The sequence below is a fragment of the Bubalus kerabau genome, chromosome X, assembly GCF_029407905.1.
Source record: "Bubalus kerabau isolate K-KA32 ecotype Philippines breed swamp buffalo chromosome X, PCC_UOA_SB_1v2, whole genome shotgun sequence".
NCBI lineage: Eukaryota > Metazoa > Chordata > Mammalia > Artiodactyla > Bovidae > Bubalus > Bubalus kerabau.
In genome coordinates this window covers 140,681,644-140,706,085 of record NC_073647.1, presented here as the reverse complement: position 1 = coordinate 140,706,085, position 24,442 = coordinate 140,681,644, and the positions used below count along the sequence as shown (strand labels likewise).

Here is a 24,442-nt window from a genome sequence, read left to right as displayed (position 1 = left end):
TTTTCTACAGTTTGAATAGGTTATGCCTAGGGGTGTGTGTGTGTGTGTGTGTGTGTGTGTGTGTGTATTTATTTCCCTGCTTGGTGTTCTCTGAGCTTCTTAGATCAAGCTTGCTGTCATTAATTTCAGAAATTTCTTAGGCATTATTACTTGAAAAATTTATTCTGCTCTGTTCTCTTTCTTCTCCTTTTGGTATTCCAATTACACAAGTTGTATCTTTTGAAATCTTCCCCAGTTCTTGGATTTTTTTTTTTTACTTTATTTTTTTGGGTGGCCTTCCCTGGTGGTCCAATGGTTAAGACTTGGTGCTTCCAAGGCAAGTCATGTATGTGGGTATGATCCCTGGTCAGGGAAGTTAAGATCCCACATGCCATGTGGCATGGCCAAAAAATAGAGAAAAAAAAAAGTCTTTAAAAAAATGGAAATATTTTTTCTGTTTGTATTTCAGTTTGGGAAGTTTCTATTGACCTTCAAGCTCACTGATTCCTGCACTGTTTTGAGTCAAGTGATGAGTCCACTGAAGGCATTACCTGTGTCCCTTGCAGTGGTTTTGGTTTCCAGCATTTCTTAATGATTCTTTATATATCTTTTGTTACATTACTCATCTGTTCCTACTTGTTGTCTATTCTTTCCATGAGCATGCTTATCCTACTAGTTATTGTTATATTTTAAATACCCTGTCAGGTAGGTCCTTCTGTATCACATTTGAATCTGGTTCTGATGCTGCCTTTGTCTCTTCAGACAGGTTTTCTTGCTTTTTAACATGACTTGTACTTTTTAAATTAAAAATTGGATATGTTGTATTGAGTAATAGCATTGAGGTAGAAAGGTCTCTGGTGTGGGGATTTAAGTTAATCTGGATAGAAGCTGGGTTTTGTTTCCTGTTTGCAATGGCTTTAGGTGCTAGAAGCTTCAAAATTCCTTTAGTGTCTTTGCTTTTGTCTTCCCTGTTGACTTTGGACTTCCCCAAGTCTCAGAGAAGATATATTTCAGCTCTTGCAGTGTCAATCTACTATATTATACCACAGCTCTGTTGGTATGATGATAAGGTGTGGAGGCAGCGAAGCATTTTTATAATCTTCTAATGAAATCTCCATCTTTTAGTGAACCTGTGACACCTATGATCATCACAAATGTTCCTTCTTGTCTAGCTTTCCCCCTTCCCAATTATGTGAGGTAGGAATGCTAGAGAGAGGCTAATGAGACGATCTGGGACAAGGCATTGGTAAAGTCTTTTTCCCTAAAAACTAGGCCCTTGTTATGCCGAAGGCTCTGGACACGTTGCACTAAGATTAATGCTCTCCCTTCCTGAGGCGTGAGGGGATATTTCTTGGCTCTTCATCTTGAGAACCTAGTGGGAATCCTGGAGATAAAGCCCATGAAAGTGTGGAGCCCCTCTTGACTATAGCCCCCAGGAGTTGCTCTGTCTCAGGCTAGTGCACACTGATTCCGACAGTCCACCCAAATTACTTGTGACTGTTCTAACCAGCTTATGGCTCTAGGGGCATCTATTTCAGGTAAGCAGGTTGTGGCTGTGACTGTCTTGATTTGCCTGTCTCTCCAGATTTTATCCTGATGGTTTACCTTGAAAATCCCATTCTCTGACAGGTTCCAGGCAAGTCATTGATTTTTAGTTTGTCCAGCTTTTTCTTGTAAGGATAAGAGTTCTAAGCTCTTTACATGCCAGATCTGAAACTGGGACTCATAAAATGATTATTTTTGAGAATGACAGTATCACAAGTCTTAACATGTCAGAAAGATATTTTCCTTATTTAGCAGATAAACAAATGGGGCTTTAGTGAGGTTGAGTTATATGTCCAGGATGCTATGTCTGCAGATGTAAATGGTTCTAAAATCTCTATATACTTTAGTTTCTTTGAAAATAGCTAGTAAACCATATGTATATGCTTATATATTTATAAACATTTTTACAAGGATTTTATTCATTTTTATTTTTGGCTGCACTGGGTGTTTGTTGCTTTGCATGGGCTTTCTCTAGTTGTGGCGAGCAGGGCTATGCTTTGTTGCTCGAGCTTCTCATTGTGGTGGCTTCTCTTGTTGCAGAGCATGGGCATTAGGGCACATGGGCTTCAGTAGTTGTGGCTTGTGGGCTCTAGAGCGTGGGCTCAGTAGTTGTGGTGCAGGGGTTTAGCTCCATGGCATGTGAAATCTTCCCAGACCGGAGATCGAACCCGTGTTTCATGCATTGGCAGGCGGATTCTTATCCACTGTATCACCAGAGAAGTCCTATATGCTTATATATTGAAATGTTTCTTGTTCTTAAATTTCGCTCTACATTTTGGGCACCTCAGGTGTAGCAGTTGGGTAGTAGTACAAATAATTCAGGCACTTAACTTATCAGTATATTTTTTCCCCCAGTTCATGCTCTCATTCCCCTTCTCCCAGCCTCCACCAGGAGTAATCATTTAAAAATGGTTAATCTGTATTTTTTGTATTCAAGTAGGCTCTAGTAAAATGTGCATGCATTTTAATTTACATAATTGCTATTTTCTTATATATTTTATTCAGCTTATTTCTTTTATTCTCAGTGCTGTGTCTTAAGATACGTCTATGTTGCTCTGGGTATACTTGGTGGGTTGGTTCAAACTACACTGTAGTGCTCTAGCTTTATTATTTTTATAAAAATCTTACATACCCATTATAGAAAAGCTTAATACCAGAAAGTGAAAATAAGGGAATACTGATCACAAGAAATTGTATCCCAGGATAACCAGAATTACCATTTTGCTTCCTGTAAGATAGCTCTTTGCAATACTAGAAATGCATTCTGTGTATTCGTTTGACTTATATGGGACCACCTTGCATGTGCTATTTGATTGCTGGCTTCTTTCATGCATCTCTATTGCATGAACATCATCTCATGCAACAAATATAGACCTATGGCTCAGCTTTTAATAACCACACAGTACTGCATTGTATGGTTGTATGTACATAAACTGTTCCCTCATTTATGCATATTTTGCTTTCATTTCTTTTTATCTAGTATTATAAACAGCACCTCAGTAAACAGCTTTCTGCAGACCACTTTTCCCCCTTGCACAATAATCTCTTCAAAAGTAAATATTTTCTGTCCTCTGAGTGGGTTGGTCCAGGTTTCACTCTGCTCATGAAGTTCATGCCTTGTCTACTGCTTTATGTGGCCCAAAAACATAGGAGCTAAAGTGACCTCAGCTACTGAATTATGTGAGTTTATGAATGTTGGCAGTAGGGGAAGAAGTCACAAAAGAAAGGAGGCCATTTTATCAGCCCTGCTCCAGTAAGCAGTACTATGGATAAAGGTTTATGTACACGTGTAAATCGTGTTGAGCCACTGGCTTCTGTTGTGGGCTATCTCCCTAGTTACAGCTCTGCTCCAGGGTCTTCCGGGGACCCTGCGAGCTGACCTGGCTTTCTTGTATCCTGGGGCTGACTAGACAAAAACACCCACTTCCCATCTCTTTTACTTTGTAACAGAATAAATACTAATAAATAAGCTCTCAGAAATTAATAGTTTGCATAATTTGATTAAAATTAGTGTTCACCAGTAACCTTGATTGGAATAGAATCAGATTCTGTTCTGAATGTTGTTCTTGACTCTAAATGTGCCAAAATTATTTAAGGAATGGTACTCTCCTAGTATTTACAACTCAGAGAGATGTATGCCAAGAAACCTCTTTGGTTTATCTGCTTTTCTGAGATATTTTGGGCCAAGATTTGAAAACTCAAGGAATTTCAACACATATGTTTGGATACTTATTCGTAAATAAACCAAATGTTTCCTTGTTTCAATTTTTAACATGTTTGTTTCTTGATAGTTTATGGAACTCTAATTCAGAGTTCTGATAAATCAAACTTTCTGGGTACAACTTTGCTTTTTTGGGTGGATGGGGAAAAACATTTTTGTACAATAGGAAAAGGAAAACACTTTCTTTTTTGTCATAGTGGAGGTAAGCATGGGATAGTAAAGTACTTCAAGACAAACTGATTTTAGCATCACAAGCTATTTTAAAACACTTAATTACCTCTAACTAAGATGCTAGTGAAAAAAGCATTTTGTTATGGCAGTTTAACTTACTGTACTACATGGAAATAATTAAGCTTTATTTTTAGAAATATTTAATGAAATACTTCAATGTTTTTACTATTCCAGAGTAAACAAACTAACAGTTGGAAAACTGCTGATTTTGCTATTTAATGGTTTATTTTTCTCCTGGGTCTCTGTCAAAATTACGTTTGTGATGTTACTATTTGGATCGTACTTACTGGACCCGTTTTAATGAGATATAACTGACTTATAACATTGGATAAGTTGTAGATGTACAACAGAATGGTCTGATATATCTATTTATTGCAAAATGGTTACTGCAATTAGTTTAGTTAATATGCATCATCTTAATGTAGTTAAAGTTATCTTTTTTCTTATGACTAGAAGTCTTAATGTCTCTTCTAGCAACATATTTTTCCATCCTCATTGTGATCTGGCCTGTGGAGCTCTGCTGTTCCCACCATGGTCTGTATTTGTTCAGCTCAGAGGTAACTTGAGCCAGTTTAGCCCCAATGGGAAGGAGATTTTCCCTTCCAATGGGAAGCTTGTTCACCCAGAGGTGCATAATCTGACTCCTAATGATCATTATTCTTTTCATCGGCCAACAGTGGCCTTGCTTTCAGTTCAGTGGTTTTCCTCTATGGAGAGCCTTATACCGCCTTCCTCTAGGACTTGGCAGCCGTGACTATGGGTGTGTCACAGCCCTGTCATATCTTCAGCCATGTGGCCAGACACATGACCTCTGCTCTCCCTATGGCAGGGCCAGTCCCTTGCTTCCCTGCTGGAGAATTCCTAGGTTATCCTGGGATTTGGCCAACATTCACCAAATCCCCTTTGTGCTATTTTCCAGGGGCTAAAGTACTTCAGGAACTTGGGCACTCTGTGCCTCAGTTTCCTAATTTGTAAAATAGGGATGATAAATGTTCACATTAAAAGGTTGTTGTGAGGACAATAATAAATAAAAAACAAGTTAATGTTTGCAAAGCACTTGGAGCAGTGTCTTAGCCCTAGGAAGGGACATATGAAGGGATTTGTAATACCAGCAAACTTCTGAGAGCTCAGAATGATCAAAGCTGGAGTCCTCTGTGGTTCACAACCCACTGTGACCCTGATTACTTGAGCAATTATAAATATTACTCTAAAATAACCATTTTGGAATACTAATTTGATCATAAATGAAGGCCTTTTAAATGGTCATTTAAAAGGGACTGTATATTAAGATTAAGAATATGTAAATACAGTAGATTTTGTTTTTTTAACCTGGGGCCATTTGATTTTTAAGATAAAATTATTTATATATTATTGATCAGTATATTTCTATGAGCCTTTATGCCCCCATGGGCTAGAAAGTGGTTTCATTCATGCCCACACCTACCCACACACACACATAATTGTTCCTGCCTCTTAGAGAACATTTTATCTAGCTCTCCATGTGCTCTTTTGTGTTTTCCTGTGTTTTTAATCATTAGTACAACAAATAATCTGATGTAAGAAACATGCTGTGCCAATAAAATATCCTCACATTCCCTACAAATGATTATGATCATATTTAGAAAAGAGAAACAGAGGGTGAAACATAAACTGCTTTGCTTATATCATGACTATAAACAAATCAACTGGGCTGGCAAATTTGTACCCTTGAATTAAAGGGTGCCTCCTCGTTTTCTGCATCTGTTACCCACCTACCTGTACAGATGTGCTGTATTGGTTTCCTATCACTGCTGTATCGAATTAGCACAGACTCAGTGGCTTTCCACAGCACAAATGTATTATTTTACAGTTCTGAAGGTCAGAAGCCTAAAATAGGTCCTCAGGGCTGTGTTCTGTGTAGAAGGCTCTCAAAGAGAATGTGTTCCTTGCCTTTTTCTGCATCTAGAGGCTGCCTGCATTCACCACCTTATGGCTTTGGCTTCCATTTGCAGTACAGCATCTTCAGTCTTCTCTCACTCTGACTCTCTTGCCTCTCCTTATTTTTTTTAAACTTTATTTGGCATTGGGGTATAGCTGATTAACAATGTTGTGATAGTTCCAGGTGGAGAGCAAAGGGACTCAGCCATACATGTGCATGTATCCATTCTCCCCTAAACCCTGCTCCCCTCCAGGCTGCCACATAACATTGAGCAGAGTTCCCTGTGCTGTACTGTAGGTCCTTGTTGGTTATCCATTTTGAATACAGCAATGTGTACATGTCCACCCTGAATTCCCTAACTATCCCTTCCCCCCATGCTTCCCCCCTGCCTCTTTCCCTTGTGATCACATTGGCCCACCCTGATAATCCATGATCCTCTCCCTATCTCAAGATCCTTACATTAACCACACCTGCAAAGTCCCTGTTGCCATGTAATCATGACATGGTGATGTAACGCGTTTGCAGGATGTGGATATCTTTGGAGGGATGTTCTTGTGCCTTGTACTTTACCATAGGTGTTCTCCCGAATAAGACCTTTAGTGTCATCCGTGCCTTTGGCTCTACTTAAGAGTTTGTGGCTCAGCTGGTAAAGAATCCGCCTGCTATTCGGGAGACTTGGGTTTGATCCCTGGCTTGGGAAGATCCCCTGGAGAAGGGAAAGGCTACCCACTCCAGTATTCTGGCCTGGAGAATTCCATGGACTGCATGGGGCCACAAAGAGTCGGACACGACTGAGCAACTTTCACTTCATTTCACTACTTAAGAGTTTACAGATTATCAGTGTGATCAATTCCTAACAGTTATTCTCCTCACTTCCTCCGCCTGGCTCTTTGACCAAAAGTATTTACATATATTTAAACAAGTCAGATCGGAGAAGGCAATGGCACCCCACTCCAGTACTTTTGCCTAGAAAATCCCATGGACGGAGGAGCCTGGTAGGCTGCAGTCAACGGGGTCATTAAGAGTTGGACGTGACTGAGCAACTTCACTTTCACTTTTCACTTTCATGCATTGGAGAAGGAAATGGCACCCCACTCCAGTGTTCTTGCCTGGAGAATCCCAGGGACAGGGAAGCCTGGTGGGCTGCCGTCTATGGGGTTGCACAGAGTCGGACACGACTGAAGCGACTTAGCAGTAGCAGCAGCAAACGAGTCAGATAGCTTTTACTTTTTTTTCCCTTAAATGATGAAAACACCCTGAAATTTAGTGGGAAGAGATTTAATGAGAAAGACACCCCCACACTCTTGAGTCTGTCACTGACCACTACATGAAGGAAGCAGAGCTCAAAGATGAATTCAGCCAAGAATTACATGACACCAAGTGATGACACAGGTCTTTGCAGCCATTTGAGAAAATAGATATGATTTTGTCCTTGGGGTTGTTCCTGGGAGAAAAGTTAAGAATGTGTACATCTGAATTAGCAAATTTAGAAAGTGGCCAGAGAGAGGTCTTTGGGGTAAGGACAGAGGATTCCTGGCCTCTGCATTTCCAGTCCTGAGCATAATGCATGGTAGGTTGGAGTTGATTATTAAATTATTAGTGAATAAATAGCTTGTTGAAAGTAGCCAAGGAACAGCTCAGGCCTTGGGAAAGATCTGGCCTTTGAAATACGACCTGTGGGAAAAAATAATGGGTTTAATATCCGCAGGAAGAAGTGAAGCACCACATTGAGTTCTGTTTCTAACTGCTGACTCACATAGCCATTCTTCACCAACTTCTGCTCCCTTGGTGCAAAAGAAACCTCTGGTATCACCCTCCTCTGTCCTTTTTTGCAAGATGAAATAGCAGAACTGCTTCTTTGTTTATTTTGCTCACATATTACTATTGTTTAAAGCACGATCTTCAAATGCATTTCTAGCTAAGTGGATTGATTTTTTTTTTATTACTCATGCTGGGCAGTTGACAGTAATGATTTATTGCCTCTCTGGGATTTCAGCAGCTCCTTACAACTCGTGGTTTAATTCACAGTTTCCCTAATGGCTTTAGTGTCTGGTGTTTGCTCGAAGAGCTCCTATGAAATGAGGTGCCCTTGGGAGTGGCTCACTCCTGGCCCTGGGCTCTGGCCTTCCTTCTCTTCGCCCAGCTGTGTGACTGTGGTGACGAGAACTTGGAAACCTGGGAGGCCTGCCACCTTCTCCTTTCCTAGGAGCTGCAGGCACTGCAGTTCTGGGAGCTGAAATCCAGTCAGCTTAAAAGGAGGCCTCAGTGGAGCTGAGACATAGAAAGGAGTCACTGTCTGTATCTTAGAGAGATGGCTTACTTTCCATACTTGTATCAAAAATAGCAGCCTACTATACCAGTCGAGTAGCAGGTGTTAGTCCAGGCATCGGCAAACTCCAGCCTGAGGGCTAAATTTGGGTGAGTACCTGTGGTTGTGAATTAAGTTAAAGCGGAACGCAGCTGCCCATTCATTTACCCAGCACTAATGGCTGCTTTTCATGCTGCGGTGGCAGAGCTGTCACACAGAGACAGTGTGGCCTATAAAACCAAAATGATAAGGCCTTTTTAGAAACTGTTTGCCAATCCTTAGTCTACTTAATCTTTACAATATGAAGTAGACTTTCTTTTTTTTTTATTCATTTTTTTTCCTTTCTTTCTGGCCATGCTGTGTGGTTTGTAGGATCTTAGTTCCCTGACCAGGTATTGAATCTGGGCCCTCGGCAGTGAAAGTGCAGAGTCCTAACCAGTGGACTGCTAGGGAATTCCCTGAAGTAGATTTTCCTAATAGCAATACCATTTCATGTAAGAGGAACCTGAGGCTCTGAGATGATAATGTAATGTGCCAACGTCTTAGAGCTAATAAGAGGGGGAGAGGCAGAATTATAGCTCAGGTTGTCAACCATATACTGCCCTGGAAAGTTACTTGGAGAATGTGGTAATGGCTGAGCCTGTCACATTATCATGTCCTATTACTTTCCATCCTCACAAGGTTTTGCTTTGTGAAATCTTTCCAGGTTATATAACTGTCAGTTGTCTAATGGCTTCATAGAAGTTAGATTTTTAACTCACTACTGTCTACTGACTGATCAAGCCATTTGTTGGTCTGGATTACTGGTTCTCACCCTTGTGACTCCACTGTGGAGTCACTTCAGGAGTTCTGAAAGTACTGACAACATGTCCCATAGCTCCCAAGTTCTATTGTAATTGGTCCAACATACAGCCTGGGCATGGGGACTTTTAGAACTGCCCCCATGTGATTCTAATATGCAACCAAGGTTAAGAATCACAAGAATAGATACTTGTAAGTCCAGCCCTAAAAGACTGTGGTCATAATATAAGGTCTTCTCTAGTAAGTCCTGTTGGTGACCCCCAATGGCAAGAAATATTCTGTACACTATTTTGTTATGATGAGGACAGGTACATTACATTCATCTTTTTTTTGGTACAATTATGCTGATATATGTGTGTGTGTGTGTAGGCTTCCCTGAGTGACTGAGCACCAGCACATATGTGTGTGTATACATTTTTTTTTTTTGTCCTGGGGGAGAGGAGACACTCAGAATTGGAGAGAAACAGTCAAAAAATTGAACATCTTCCTTGAACTGTGGTGCTGGAGAGGACTCTTGAGAGTCCCTTGGACTGTGGGGAGATCCATCCAGTCCATCCTGAAGGAGACCAATCCTGGATGTTCATTGGAGGGACTGGTGTTGAAACTGGGGCTCCAGTGCTTTGGCCGCCTCATGTGAGGAGTTGACTCATTGGAAAGGACCCTGATGCTGGGAAAGATTGAAGGGAGGAGGAGGAGGCGACGATAGGGGATGGGATGGTTGGATAGCATCGCCGACTTAATGGACGTGAGTTTGAGCAGGCTCCGGGAGTTGGTGATGGACAGGGAGGCCTGGTGTTCTGCAGTCCATGGGGTTGCAGGGAGTTGGACACAACTGAGCGACAGCTGGATTGATGGTGTACAATGTAGTGATTCATAATTTTTAAAGGTTATACTCCACTTATACTTTTTATAAAATATTGACTATAAAAATGTTAGAATGGCTTTTTATTCAAGTACATTCATTTGAAAGCTGTAGTACACTTCTACGAAATGTATACTTTGAGTTTCTTCATGTTTTAACCTTTACTGAAGGGCAAATTAAATAATGGCTGATTGAGACTCACGGGGTCTGTTCACTGACGGCTGCCTCATGGAATTACCTCATAATCATTCCTAACAACTGCAGAGCAACCCTCACAGGGGACACAGCGGCCCTGCTGGTGCCTCCTCTCCCCGAAAGTACACCTTCATCATAGTGCCTGGGAAAACAGAATCACAGCCGGGACGCCACATAAATATCTCACGCCTCAGATTCTTTCCACTGTTTCTATTTGCACTGATGATGGAGCCAATGTTGTTAAAACAGCGTGAAGCTGAACACTTACCCACGAGCCGAGTTCCACAAGCTGTCTGTACCGGCTGGTACATCATTCCAGTCAGAATAATGAAATTATTAAACATCAGAGAGGTTTACAAGATTTTTCTGCGCTATCAAAGGTCACACATATTTCTTAGAGGCTGTAAGAGAGAAGTGGGGTATGCACATAAAATAGCAGAGATGTTGGGCAGGTTTATGTCTGCACTGAGGTGGCTCCCCCTTCTCCTTTCTTAGGCATGACTGTCAAAGGAGCACAGGCATTGCTCTGTGCTCTGACTTGTGGAAAGGAAATGTATGTCCTAGAATGGAACATGGGAGATTTATGGGATGTTAATGTGTCAAGTCTTAGTAACCTCTCAGAAAGGCCACTTGTGAAGTCAGACTGTCATCAGTCACAGAAACCAGTGCATTCATCTTCTGAGAAATCCCTCAGAAACATCTTCCAGAAAGATTATGAAAGATGAAAAATATCAATACAGTGAAAAGGTATTCCATGTATGTGAATTTTTGCTGCTTCTGGCAACTTCTGAGCTCTCCCTCGATTGAGAAATGACAGAATGATACATGCATAGAATCTATTGAAGAAAATACTAAAATTGATTAAAGGCAGCTGTTTAAGGGTCGATGATTGCATATTTATGAAACTTACCCATCAAAATGGGGCCACACTAAGTGCATTTGTTAAAACACACTCCTACAACAGCAGGGGCAGACTTGGGCTCAGTTTGCTAAAGTTAGATAAAACTTCCCAAGATCAGTCCAGCAAACCAGCCTGACTCTAATATTGTAGAAAAGTGGTTTATAATGTCACCAAAGGCAAGTCTATACAATGTTGAAAGATATAGATGGAAAAGAATCTAATCAGAATCGAATCAAATGTTAAGTCTAATGGTTGACTGGAGATTTTGGTCGTTGGCATCCTTTGTGTGTCAGACACAATCAGTGTTCAAAGTTGGGGACATGTTTTGTTGTTACATAGTAAATGAAATTGAAATCTCAGCTCATATGGACTGCTTTAACTGAATCAAACCACCTTTGACTAACTGCATCACTTTTATAGGTAACAGAATATAAGAACCCAGAGAAGGTGGAGTGCAGGTCCTCTTGCACTCTGTGTTGCTTGATTGGATTCCCTCAAATTCTGCACAGTTGCTTACATTTCCCCATTAATCCTGTGCATCACAGGCCCAAACAGTAAATATCTTCATGGCATAGCAAAAAAGCGTTATGAAAAGAGTAGTGATTAAGAACGGATGAAAACAACAGATAAAAATTTGAAGAGCTTTCACGTTCTGTGTCTTGTTGTCCTTCCAGTCCATGCAATGGGCTGGGAAATCAGTCCCCATCTGAGCTCTAGTGGATCAGACCACTTACTTATCTCTGAGTCATTCACTGAAAGAAGAGTTCATGCAGCATATCATCACACTGTAGAAAATTTTAAGTTCTAATTCTGGCCACTTGATGCAGAGAGCTTATTCATCAGAAAAGACCCTGATGCTGGAAAGATTGAGGGCAGGAGGAAAAGGGGCAACAGAGGATGAGATGATTGGCATCATCAACTCAGTGGACATGAGTTTGAGCAAACTCCAGGAAATAGTAAAGGACTGGGAAGCCTAGCGTGCTGCAGTCCCTGGGGTCACAAAGAATTGCACATGACCAAGTGACTGACTAAATAGCAAACAATACCTGAATGACCTAGTCCTTTTCCCTACATTCTTCAACTTAAGCCTGAGTTTTGCAGTAAGGAGCTTATAATCTGAGCCACAATGAGCTCCAGGTCTTGTGTTTGCTGATTGTATAGAGCTTCTCCATCTTTGGCTTCAAAGAACACAATCAATCTGATTTCGGTGTTGGCTGTCTGGTAATGTCCATGTGTAGAGTCATCTCTTGGATTGTTGGAAAAGGCTGTTTGTATGAACAGTGTTTTCTCTTGACAAAAGTGTTAGCCTTTGTTCTGCTTTATTTTGTACTTAAAGGCCAAACTTGCCTGTTGTCCAGGTATCTCTTGATTTTCTACTTTTGCATTCCCAAGGACATTTTTTTTTTTTGGTAATTCTAGAAGGTCTTGTAGGTCTTCATAGGACTGGTCAACTTCAACTTCTTTGGCATCATAGTTGGGGCATAGACTTGGATTACTGTGATGTTGAATGATTTGCTTGGAACAAACCAATATCATTCTGTCATTTTGAGATGCACCCAAGTACTGCATTTCAGACTGCATTGCTATTAGTCTCTTCCATTTCTTCTAAGGAATTCTTGCCCACAGTAGTAGGTATAATGGCCATCTGAATTAAGTTTGCCCATTCCTATCCATTTTAGTTTACTGATTCCTAAAGACGATGGTGTTCACTTTGGCTGTCTGCTGCTTGACCCCATCCAATTTACCTTGATTCACAGGACCTAGCATTCCAGGTTTCTATGAAATATTGTTCTTTACTGCATCGGACTTTACTTTCACCACCACACACATGCACAACTGAGTGTCATTTCTCCTTTGGTCCAACCTCTTCATTTTTTCTGGAGCTATTAGTAATTGTCCTCCGCTCTTCCCCAGTAGCATATTGGACACCTGCTGACCTGGGGGGCTCGTCTTCCAGTGTCATATCTTTTTGCTTTTTCATACTGTCCGTGGGCTTCTCATTGAAGACTACTGGAGTGAGTTGCCATTTCCTCCTCCAGTGGACCACATTTTGTCCGAACTTTCCACTATGACCTGTCCATCTGGGTGGCCCTGCACAGCATAGCTCATAGTTTCATTGAGTTACACAAGCCCCTTTGCCATGACAAGGCTGTGATCCAAGATGGGGAAGTAGATATACAGCTTATAAATAAATTTACATCATCTGAGGATATGTGTTAGCAGCATTTTTATGGATAGGTGTGTACAATCAAAATGTTTGGAGATCACGTAAAGAAAACAACAAATGACCAGGAATCATTGTGCAGAATAAGCAGAGCCCAGACTTTCTTTTCACCTTTTCTTTTAAGGCAGCTGTTGGTCTTTCACAGCCCAGGTTAAACTGCTCTCTAAGTAAGCAGGGAAGCTTTATTCTCTGATAACTTTGACCGAGACTTAAATTGTTCATATCCCTGATAACTGATAACATTCCCTGTCTGATACAGTATTTGACTGTTTTAGTAACACTGCCCTTTATTGCTTTCTGGTGTTTTCATCTGCAATGGTCTTGTCTTTCCAAGTAGACATAGGTTGTTCTGGAGCTAGACTGAATCTAGTACCTTTTTTTCTGACATAGTTCTGGAAAAATAGGGAGTATCCCATGGAAATTTCTGGACTAAACCCTCTTTACTATTTAAGGTGTGGTCAAAAGACCCGCAGCATCAGCATCACCTGGGAGCTTCAAGAGCACAAACCAATCTGCATTGTTCTTTCACCCTTGCACGCTTCTCTCATTTTTCCAGTGTTTCTCAAATTTTAATGTGTGTGAACCACCTGATGGGTGGGAGGATCTTGTTGAAATGCAGATTCTGACTCAGTAGTTCTCAGTGAGACCCAAGATTCTGATTTTAACAAGTTCTCAGGCGCCTCTGGTCTGGGACCCACACATTCAGGTTGAAGGCCCTAGAACTGTACTGTCCAATATGTTAGCCCCAGCCTCATGGAGCTGTGGAGCCCTGGATACATGGGATTTTGAAGCTTAATGTGGAAGGAAGAGTAGAAAATATCTCATTACTAATTTAAAAATATTGATTATATGTTGCAATGATGATATCTTAGATATGTTAGGTTGAATAAAATGTGTCACATTTAACTTATCTCTTTTTTACATTAAAAAAATTTAATATGCTTTTTATTTGGCTGTGCCTTGTCTTAGTTGCAGCATGTGGGATCTAGTTCCCTGACTAGGGATTGAACCCAGGCCCCTTGCTTTGAGAGCACAGAATCTTAACAACTGGACCACCAGGGAAGCCCTCTTTTTTATCTTTTTAATGAAGCTACTAGAAAACCTGAAAGTACATATGCAACTCATATTTCTACTGGAGAGTGCTGCTCTAGAAGACTCCCCTAGTGTTCTTAAACACAGTTATCCACTGAGTGTCCACCTCCAGTTCATTCTGCTATGGTAGCACCAGTATGGGGGAGCTGAAAGAAAATTTGTAATGATAAATTACAAGACCATCCTCAGAGAGGTGTTTTTCCTCAGAAAAGTATATACTCTAGCAAAGCTGTTTGTTACTCAACATTTTGAGATTTTGTCAGCATTTAGGATTTCTGTATATATGTGTGATTCATAACATAGGCCTCCTCCTACATGAATGAATATGCATGTAAAGTATTAGAGTAACCATCTGTGATTAGCTTCTTGACAAACACAGATTATGGATGAGAATGCTGTTATATCCACAGTATAAAGTAATTGTCCTCCATTTCTTGGATGGTCTCCACTTTTTCAGTTCTTTTTTTCACAATTCAGTTTTGTAAAGTTTCTTTTGAAATGTCTTCATGCCCAATGATTCTTTCCTTGGCTGTGTCATGAGCCCTACTCATCCACCCACTAAAGGTATTTTTAATTTTTGTTACAGTGTTTTTTATTTCTAGCACTTTTTGATTCTTTCTTAGAATTTCCATCTCTGTGCTTACATTACCTGTCTGTTCTTGAATGTTGCCTCCTTTTCCCGTTAGAATGCCTAGTGCATTAATCACAGTAATTTTAAACTCCCGGTCTGACAATTCTAACATCATTCTCATATCTGAGTCTATATCTGATGCTTTCTCTGTTTCTTCAAATTGTTTTTTTTGCCTTTTACTATGCCTTGTTTTTTTGAATGCTGAATATGATGTATTACGTAAAAGTAATGGAGGAGGTAAACAGAGCTTGACACAGTGGTATGGTGTGAGGGGAGAGGAAATGTTTTGTAGTTTTATAATTCGGTCTCATTCTCTAAGTAAGCCTGGTGCCCTGGACTGTGAAATTCACCAGTCCATCTTAGTTACTCACGCCCACCCCTATCTCTTTAGGTGATATAGGAAGGCCAGAGAGGCCTAAATTTGCTTGGCCCTCTCCCCTCAGGCCAGTTAAACCCTGGTAAAATGATTTCTGATAAAATAATTTCTTTTAAGACAAGCCTTAAGAGCAGAGTGCTCTGGTGTATTTCAAAATGCCTGCTTTTCTCCTCCTCTTGTTGGAAGCACCAGGAGATTTTCTTGTTTTCACCATGAGAACCTGCTAGGGCTCCTGGAGGTAAAACCCAGAAAATGTGGGAACTCCATAAGGCTTGGCCCCTGGGAGTTCTTAATTCTCAAACTTGTCCACACTGAACCTCCAGCAGTTCATCATTTACAGTTCAGGTTTTCCTACTCCACAGGGGTTCCCTTGGAGATTCTGCTCATGAGTTTATGCTCTGGTGCATTGTTATTTTCTATATTTGCCTATCTGCCTCTCCAGTTTTAGGGGGAAGCAGTTTGCCCTCTGACTGCAGTTCTTTGGTGGATATAAGATAAGCCATTTTCAGTTTATTAAATTTTTTCTTGTTGTGTGGATGGGAATGATGACTTCCAAATGCCTTACATGCCAGACTAGAAACCAGAAGTTACCAAAATGTATTGTATAGCTAGGGAGGACCCAGGTATAATTTGCAGAATAAAGCAAAAGTTTCATCTTATCCCAATGTTGGCTGGGATAAGATCAATGTCAGATTAGTGATTTTGATTCAAGAGTGAATTTTTCATTTGTTAGTCATTATTCTTAAAATTGGTGAACACATATACCATTTTTTATATTATTTACAGTTATAGTCCATGTTAGAACTATGAATAGCTAGTGTTTTTTTAAATTAACTATACATCTTGATTTTGATGTTTGTTTTTCTTCAAAACCGTCTGCTGTTCAAAGGGATCTTGTGTTCATTGTAAGTGGCAGGATTGAATATGGTATTGCAAAACATTTTAGATGTTCTTTTTTAAGGCTTTGTAGTCGTGTGTGTGTGTGTGTGTGTGTGTGTGTGTGTGTATTGTGTTAAGGGGGAGGAAGATGGAGGGTAGTGGATAATCATAGATTTTGGATTTTTTTCAAGTTGCCATACATCTAGTTTGGTTGGTGCTGGTGCTGGCAACCAAGCTGATTTTTTCATCTTGAAAGAGTAAATCTCCCAGTATGATGTTGGGCAAGTCATTCATTCTCTTTATGTATCAGTTTTTTTTAATTTATAAAGTGGAATTAATAACTACCTGCCTGTTCATACAGTTTGGTTTTCTATACCATATAACTCACTACCCCAACACTTAGGGGTGTAAAATGTCAATCTTTTTTTAAAAGATTTATTTATTTGTCACTGTGCACAGTCTTCGTTGCTATGCATGGGCCTTCTCCAGTTGCAAAGAGTAAGCACTACTATCTAGGTGCAGTGCATGGGCTTCCTGGGCTCTAGAGCATAGGCTCAGTAGGTGTGGTGCCTGGGCCCAGCTGCTCCGTGGCATGTGGGATCTTCCGGGATCAGGGATAGAACCTGCGTCCCCTGCATTGGCAGGCAAATTCTTATCCACTGTGCCACCAGGGAAGCTACAACAACTTTTTTTTAATGGTCATGGATCCAGTGGGTCAGCAGCTGGGGTGGGGCATGATGGAATCCCTTTCAATTTCTGTTTTTTCATCTGGGAAGACCTCATGGGCTGGGTGACTTGCCAGCTGGTGGCTGGAATCACCTAGAGGCTTTTCCCCTCACATGTCTAGGGTAACTCAGTAGCTGGGCTAAGAAGGACTGTTGACCACAGGACCTGCACATGGTTTGGGCTTCTTACAGAGAGCATCCAAAAAGGGAGAAGCTACAATGCTTCTTATAAATTGGCCCTTGGAAGTCACACAGATGCCTTGGTGGCCATGTTTGGAAAGTTCAGTTCATCATACCATACTAACAGAGCCTGGTGTGTTTGGGAAAACAGTAAGTTCACTCTGATTGGAGCATACTATTCCCTGGACAACTTTATTTTTCTCCTTTTCTAGGAACTGTATTCTACAGAAGGACATTCTTTTGATTCTCTAATAGACAGCCTGTTAGATTGGAGAGTCCATGGGCTATTGAATCAACAAGGCCTGGTTCACTTAGTTTCGTTTTTTCTGTATTCATTGTACAGATTTAAGAGAGAAATAATTTTATTATAAATAAAAGCCATATAACATATATATTGGGTAGATTTTTGCATTCCCTTTTGTTAATTTTTGAAGCAGTGAACATTTAATCTTTCTCTCTAAAACACAATAAAAATAAAGTTACTGTTTCCTTTGGGAGCTTTGATTGATTTTTTTTTTTTTTTTTAACTTTCTGGGTGTCCATGGTCCTCACAGGAATATTCTCTATTTTACCTCTGGTGCTTCAAAATGGATGAATGTGTAGATATTCTGGTGAATATAGTTTTCACTTTTATATCTTTTTTTATTTTTCAGTTCTTGAAAAATGGTATTAATATACTATTCTTATGGTGTTGCTATATTTCTTCAAAATGTTTTGTGGAACTCTTCCCTTCTAATTCTGATAAACTAAAAAACCTGCCCTTTGAACAGTGAAAGAAAGAAATATTTTCTTTCAATGGCTCTTGAGTTAAATAAGTTCTTCTAGCCCTAGTATAGAACCTCAGAGGACTTGGAATAGGGCAGATCTCTCTGACCTAGAACATGGAGGGCTAAGTTAGAAATATTTTGAATCCTTTTTATTGTGCAATGTTTTGGAATTTATTATTGTCATCATCGGTTGTCTTTATATATATTATCATTACTTCTGCAAAACACTGTTAAAATGCAAGACTGAATGTCATGGTATTCATCTTATTCCTTTATATGAAGAAGTAGTTAATTTTAACCTGACTCTGCACTTTTAATTCTATAATGTATAACCCTGCACCTTTTGTAATAACTCATCACTTGAGGTAGAAGCCAATAACATTGCTGAATGCTCTCCATGACCCAGATTCACCCCAGTCATTCACCATATTTGTGACCTCTACCTCCTAAATTTCTTTCAAATACATTATTTCCTACTGTGCACATGTGTTTTATCTCTTTCTTTCTCTGTCTCTGTTTCTCTCTCTCTCAGCATCTCTTCCCATAGTCATGGGAAGAACAAGGCTTTTGGAACCACAGAATGAGTCCCGAGCTTAGTCTCAGCTCTAACACCGTGACCTGAGGTGAGCTTGTCAAACTCTGATTCTCAAGTCTGTATCTGTAAGTTGCAGATGGCAGTGTCTGCCTTGTAGTATTTTGTGATAATTAAATGAGCTAGGAGTTACAAAGTATCTGGAACATAGTGGCCCCATCCTTGATTATAAATGTTGGCTCCCCTCTTACATCCTCATCCTTTCTCTCCATAACTATTCCACTGAACTCCAATCAGGATTGCTGCCTTGTTAATTTCTTTTGTCTGTAATTAAGCACAGACCTCTCATGACGTTTGAAACCTTTCATGATTTAGCAGCTGTAGGGGTTAAAGCAGTTGCTTAAAACAATCTTTTAATTTTATATCTCACAATTCTGCGGGTTGGACAGTTCTCCGGCTGGTTTCTTTGGGGATCTCTAAAGTCAGATAGCAACTGAGGCTGCTGTATCCATGATGACTGAAATCATTTATCTGGCACCTTGGCTTGGACAGCTCTGTTCAGCAGGACTCTATGATCTCTCTCTCTCTCCACCTGGCTTTTCTTTGTGATGTCTGCAGCATGGTGACCAGACCTCTTATGTGATAGTCCAGGTTTCTGTAAATTATAAAACAGAAGCACTCAGGTCTTCTTAGAGCTGACATGTGGAACTACACAGGTCACTTCTACTGCATTTTACTGGATACACAGGAGCCCCAAGGCTAATCCAAATTTACTGTGGGAGATGACACAAGAGACTGTTATGGGGAGGCCAGGTGCATTGAGGCGCCAGTTACCAAGCAACAAATTCCTTTTATTCTTTTAAATTTTTATCTTCCACATTTCTTGCCAGTGTACTCTGTACTCCAAGTGTACAAAGGGTCTCAGGTAGCTGGGGTATATACATGTAAGAGGTAGGTGGTAGGGTAATTGCTTTGCAGATGCTACTCCTATTGTCTGAAATGCCTTTTCTTACGTAGATGTAAAACTTCTCCATTCGTGCGTGCATGCCACATCGTTTCAGTCGTGTCTGACTCTTTTTGACCCCATGGACCATAGCTCACCAGGCTCTTCTGTCCATGGGATTCTCCAGTTAAGAACACTGGAGTGGGATGCCGTTTCCTCCTCCAGGTGATCTTCCCAACCCAGGGATCAAACCCATGCCTCTTATGTCTCCTGCACTGGCAGGCAGGCTCTTTACTATTGGCGCCATCTGCGAAGCCCCCAAACTTCTCCAGAACTAAAATGTTTGCCTCGTCTGTGAGGTCTTCCTTAACTCACATGGAGAGTCCTTCCTATTGTGTTATCTGGATATATTTTATATTAACCTTACAGCATTTGTCAGCTTGTTGGAGTCTGTCTCTCAAATTGTATTTGAGCCTCTCAAGGGCACGGCTCTGTCTTTTTTCCTGATACCCAGTATTTTAGTCTGGATTCTTCCAGAAACAGACTTGAGACACGGCTTTGAATGCAAGTAGGTTCTTTGGAAGGTGATTCCGAGAAGCTCAGTGAGTGAGTGGGAAGAAGGCAGGCGATGGAGAATGTATTAATGAGCAGGTTACTATTTCAGGCTCCTGGGGCTGACCTCACTGGGGACTTGTGGGATGCTTTACAGAACTCTTGTTAGACCTGTCTCACTCGAGGGTGAGGATGTTGGTATGTTTATCCACCAACTCCCATTCATCATTGGTTGAAGGCTTTCAGCTCTTGGTGTTTAGACTTGCACTGTAGTTGAGCTTAGCCCAAGAATACCCTCAGGTGCAAAATCAGGTGGTTGCCAAAAAAAAGGCATGAGTGTGCAAGGGCATGGGGAGATCTAAGGAGGGGGTGGATGGGACATCTAGAGCTTCTGTAACAGCCAATCTGAAAAAACTGCATGTAATCAAGAAACATAGGATGAATGACATCCATGAACGAGCAAGGGAACCTCATAGGAGTTGTTTTGGTGAGACTCAAATCAAGAAGAATTAAAGTACCTTTTCTTACATATATTTTGTTTGAGGACACATCTTTGAAAATCAGAACTTGTAGTGTCCACTAGTGTACTCAGTATTCTTATTTTCCCTCTCTGGAATACTTTCAGCTTTCTTGAAAGGCTAAAATATCCCACACCACATTATCAGAGTATTAATACACAGCGGTAGCTGGTGTCTTGCTTTGGAATGCATTACATCTGAGATGGGATCCTTCCAGTCTAGAGGAAGGGGCTTGAGGGATTTGGACAGGTTACATTGGAGGGAGATCGGTGAAAGGTCTTGGCACAAGTTGCAGTAATACATGTACTGAGGCATCAGTTCATGTTACTTGCAATTTATTATTTTTTAAAAAATTTATTTATTTTAATTGAAGGATAATTACTTTACAATATTGTGATGGCTTTTGCCATACATCAACATGAATTGGCTATAGGAATACATGTGTCCCCCCGATCCTGAACCCCTCCTCCCACCTCCCTCCCCACCCCATCCCTCCAAGGTTGTTACAGAGCACTTTTATTTCTATATTTAGTTCGGTCATTGACAGACTTCTGCCAAGATTCTACTCCATTTTATTTTTACTCTTTTATAGTCATTTCCTTCAGGCCACTTGTGTCCATAACCTGTAAAGTTACTTTAGAAATCATAAACAAGAATCCAGAAAGTTAATTCACATAGAGTGGAACCTCCAGAAAAGAATGATGTTGAGAAATGATATATTTATTAATGTTCAGACAAGCACAACTCCCTGGACTTATTCAACACAGTTGGGAGGATGTGACTTGATGTATAAATGAATTTGTGTGGTAAAGGCTTTTAAAGAAACTGAGGTTCTCAAACTTGGGTGAATGTCAGAATTACCTCAAAGCTTGTCACAAATAAGGAACCCACCCTCCTGTAATATATATTTAATATGTAAACCAGATCAGTCTGAAGATCTTGCAGGTTTGAGAATTGCTATATAAAAGGCATGTAAACTAGTTAGCCTGCCAGAACGAAGTTTAAGTTCAGTTCAGTTCAGTTCAGTTCAGTCACTCAGTCATGTCCGACTCTTTGTGACCCCATGGACTGCAGCATGCCAGGCCTCCCTGTCCATCACCAACTCCTGGAGTTTGCTCAAACTCATGCCTATTGAATCGGTGATGCCATCCAACCATCTCATCTTCTGTCATCCCCTTCTCCTCCTGCCTTCAATCTTTCCTAGCATCAGAGTCTTTTCAAATGAGTCAGCTCTTCACATCAGGTGGCCAAAGTATTGTGTGCCTAGATTTCTAGCTCCTTGCGGCCTAAGGCCACGTTTTATATTTACTTGGCTCCCCTGTAGCACCAGTTTGGGGTTGAGTATATAGTGAGCTGTAAGTACTTGCTGATGACAACTAGTTTTTAAAACTAGCCTATTTGTCTTATACATGATCAGTGGAGGAAAAGTAGTCTAAGAAATGGGAGATCTGGTGTAATTATTAAACATTTCTGCTGTTGTCTTGATGGATTTGCAATTTGGCATTTTGATGGAAGGTTGAATTGTTCACTTAAGGGTAGTGGAAGGGACCTACCATGTATTAAGTGTCTTTCAGTGACAAATGCTTTCTATGGGTTATCTCATTTAAATCTCACAACAATCCTATGCAGAAGGACTATTATCCTCATTCTGTAGATGGGAAAAGGCTTCACTGGTGGCTCAGTGGTAAAGGAATCTGTCTGCAATGCAGGAGACACGGGTTTGATCCCTGGGTCGGGAAGATCTCCCAGAGTAGGAAATGGCAACCCTCTCCAGTGTTCTTGCCTGGGAAATCCCATGGACAGAGGAGCCTGGGCTACAGTCCATGGGGTTACAAAGAGTCGGACATGACTTAGTGAGTAAACAACAACAACAACAACAGATGGGAAAATACTTTCTTTTTTTAAAAAACTTTATTTAATTTTTTAATTGGAGGAAAATTTCTTTACAATGTTTTGTTGGCTTCTGCCATACAACAGTGTAAATTGGCCATAATTGTACATATATCACCTCCCTCTTGAATCCCCCTCCCCTCCCCCATCCAACCCCTCTAAGTCATCACAGAGCACCAAGTTGGACTCCCTGTGCTACACAGCAGCTTCTCACCAGCTATCTGTTTTTCGTATGGTAGTGTGCATAGGTCGATGCTACCTTCTCCATTTGTCCCACTCTTTACTTCTCCCACTGCGTCCACAAGTCTGTTTTCGATGTCTGTGTCTCCATTCCTTTCCTGCAAAAAGGTACATCAGTATCATTTTTCTAGATTACATGTATGTGTTAATATACTATATTTGTTTTTCTCTTGCTGACTTACTTCACTCTGTGTAACTAGGCTCTAGGTTCATCCACTTCATTAGAACTGACTCAAATGCATTCCTTTTTATGGCTGAGTAATCTTCCATTGTATATATGTACCACATCTTCTTTATCCATTCATCTGTTGATGGGCATCTATGTTGCTTCCATGTCCTAGCTGTTGTAAACAGTGCTGCTATGAACACTGGAGTACATGTGTCTTTTTCTAATATGGTTTTCTTAGGGTATATGCCCAGTAGTGGGATTTCTGGGTTGCATGGTAGTTTTATTCCCAATTTTTGTTTTTCAAGAAATCTCCATACTGTTCTCCATAGTGGCAGTGTCAATTTACATTCCCACCAATAGTGCAAGAGTGTTCCCTTTTTTCCACATTCTCTCCAGCAATTTTTGTTTGTAGATTTTTTGATGATGGCCATTCTGACTGGTGTGAGGTGATACCTCATTGTGGTTTAGATTTGCTTTTCTCTAATAATTAGTGATGTTGAGCATCTTTTCATGTGTTTCCTGACCATCTGTATGTTGTGGATAAGTTTCTATTTAGGTCTTCTGCCCGTTTGGAAAAACAATTTCTAGAAGTTAAGTAACTAGTGCAAAGTTATACAGCAAGTAAGTGATAGAGCTGTGATTACAGTCCAAGTTCACCTAGTCCCTTCCAAGCAAAAGTCCAGTGTAAAGTGGCACTTTATAGGGGGATGGGGAAGAGGAGAGGAAAAGTTTGGTTCTTTTTTAGCCTGACAGAAGTGGGGTGAAGTCCTTGGCTATAAACTGAGCTATAAGAAGCAACACATACTAGCTTTTCAAAAAAAAAAAAAAAACTAGAGTTGAACAAAATGAATGGAATAAGTAAAATTGAGATGAATGAGAGTTTGGAGCAACTACAATAAATAGAATTCTCATGTTCAAGAGGGATTTAGAAAGGTATTAGGAGGTAGCACTGCAAGAGTTGACACAAGAAGACGTCAAGATATATATGGGGATTTCAGTTCTATTGGAGGTCAAAGTGAGAATATTTTTTGAGTAGCATCAAAGGGAACATGAAAAGTTGTCTCAGAGATAAGAGAAATGTGAGAATTGCAAGGCATGGATCATTCCAAGATTGCTGGCTTGGGACCTTTGGGGATAAAGGGAATTAGGGCTGGTTACACTTAAACTCTATCCTGCAAATTGTCCTGAAGCAGAGAAGGATGTCAAAGTCAGGCAGGTCATCTGATAAGAGACCAGAGTATGTGCCAAGGGGTGTGCTTGAATCACTTTGTTATCATAGCCAGAGTTGTATCCTTAGTTGCTGTTCATCGTGAGAAATCTAAGTGTAAAGTTAGCAAGGAACCAAAAGAACACTTGCTCAGAAGGATGGGCAGAGTGTCCGGAGCTTTAAAGAATGTCAAAGGCACATTTCACTTCGTGGTTCTCTTGCTATTTATAAAAGCTGTCACTTGCATTTTATAGCAGTGTCCCATGATTTCTTTTCTCTGTTACCTCCATCCCTCCTCATGTTTTGATAGAAAAAATCATGTCTGATGGCAAATTTGCCTCCCAAGGCTCAAAAGAGGATGTCATCTGGGGGTGACCCTAGAGAAGCCAGGTTAGGTGGATTCTTATAATTTCTTCTGGTGTTTACTGGCAGGATTGCTCATGAAACCTCTTTCCTTAACCCCATCCCTAAAGTATCTAGAATATTCCATACTTATTCTACTGTCTGCCTGAATTTGTTCCCTCTTAATGTGTTTCCTTTTTTGATGCCTGGGAGT

The 24,442-nt window shown here is 40.5% G+C and overlaps 1 long non-coding RNA gene across 5 annotated transcripts in view; it reads left to right on the top strand.

Annotated features, from left to right (window-relative positions):
- The window catches only part of LOC129638967 (uncharacterized), a 198,689-nt gene that overhangs the window by 128,795 nt on the left and 45,452 nt on the right, over window positions 1-24,442 (top strand). Inside the window, exon 9 of one of the 5 annotated variants that reach the window (XR_008708118.1) lies at window positions 449-812. The exons of the other annotated variants lie outside the window; for them this stretch is intronic. This is a non-coding gene — a long non-coding RNA (uncharacterized LOC129638967). Of the gene's footprint in view, window positions 1-448; window positions 813-24,442 lie in introns of those variants that run through there. 5 annotated transcript variants of the gene reach the window in all.